The sequence below is a fragment of the Littorina saxatilis genome, linkage group LG2, assembly GCF_037325665.1.
Source record: "Littorina saxatilis isolate snail1 linkage group LG2, US_GU_Lsax_2.0, whole genome shotgun sequence".
Lineage (NCBI taxonomy): Eukaryota > Metazoa > Mollusca > Gastropoda > Littorinimorpha > Littorinidae > Littorina > Littorina saxatilis.
This window is the reverse complement of record NC_090246.1, coordinates 15,020,951-15,022,590: the sequence shown is the minus strand read 5'-3', so window position 1 is coordinate 15,022,590 and position 1,640 is coordinate 15,020,951.

Sequence of the window (1,640 nt, the reverse complement as noted above, 5' to 3'; positions counted from 1 at the left end):
TTTATAAGACAACATCAACATGAGCGTGTGACCTAGATTGTCTGGTTGAGCCGTTGCTGACAAGCAGGTTACTGACGACAGCTTGTAAGGATGACATTTGGTTTTGGAGTTAATAGGAGGTTAAAGATGTTTTTCATTTTAGACTTGGACATAAACATTGTCTGTTTATTTTGAAGCAGCTTAAACAGAGAACAGGACTTGGGGGCATGAGTAGTCTTACAAAATAATCAAATAGAAACATAAACAAGTCGCGTAAGGCGAAAATACAACATTTAGTCAAGTAGCTGTCGAACTCACAGAATGAAACTGAACGCAATGCAACGCAGCAAGACCGTATACTCGTAGCATCGTCAGTCCACCGCTCATGGCAAAGGCAGTGAAATTGACAAGAAGAGCGGGGTAGTAGTTGCGCTGAGAAGGATAGCACGCTTTTCTGTACCTCTCTTCGTTTTAACTTTCTGAGCGTGTTTTCAATCCAAACATATCATATCTATATGTTTTTGGAATCAGGAATCGACAAGGAATAAGATGAAAGTGTTTTTAAATTGATTTCGAAAATTTAATTTTGATCATAATTTTTATATTTTTAATTTTCAGAGCTTGTTTTTAATCCAAATATAACATATTTATATGTTTTTGGAATCAAAAAATGATGGAGAATAAGATGAACGTAAATTTGGATCGTTTTATAAAAAAAATACTTTTCTTTACAATTTTCAGATTTTTAATGACCAAAGTCATTAATTAATTTTTAAGCCACCAAGCTGAAATGCAATACCGAAGTCCGGGCTTCGTCGGAGATTACTTGACCAAAATTTCAACCAATTTGGTTGAAAAATGAGAGCGTGACAGTGCCGCCTCAACTTTCACGAAAAGCCGGATATGACGTCATCAAAGACATTTATCAAAAAATTGAAAAACTTTTATCTGATTATATCATACCCAGGAACTCTCATGTCAAGTTTCATAAAGATCGGTCCAGTAGTTTAGTCTGAATCGCTCTACACACACACACAGACAGACAGACACACATACACCACGACCCTCGTCTCGATTCCCCCCTCTATGTTAAAACATTTAGTCAAAACTTGACTAAATGTAAAACGGAGACGAAGAGCTTGTTTACATAATTTAGAAATGTATTGAATATGGGCTGTGTGATTGTATGCTTTGGTGTGTTTTCCCGTTGTTTTCGTGGTTTTGTTGTTTTTGTTTTGTTGTTGTTGTTGTTGTTGTTGTTGTTGTTGTTGTTGAAGATGCATAGTTTTGTATGTCTGATGTTATTTGATGTTGCTGTCTGATGTTGCTGTCTGATGTTATTTGATGTTGCTGTCTGATGTTGCTGTCTGATGTTATTTGGTGTTGCTGTCTGATGTTAGTTGCTGTCTGATGTTATTTGGTGTTGCTATCTGATGTTATTTGGTGTTGCTGTCTGATGTTATTTTGTGTTGCTGTCTGATGTTGAAGTCGTGTACCAAAAAGAATTAAAAACGTGTAAAAAAATAAAAATAAAAAAATAAAATAAAGAAAGGTTATTGACGACGAGAAATTTGACCCAAAATGTGCCCTTGTGGTAACTACTGGGATAGGGCAAATACAGTTCGGCCGTTATGCTCACTGATGGAGTCGAATACGTGTCG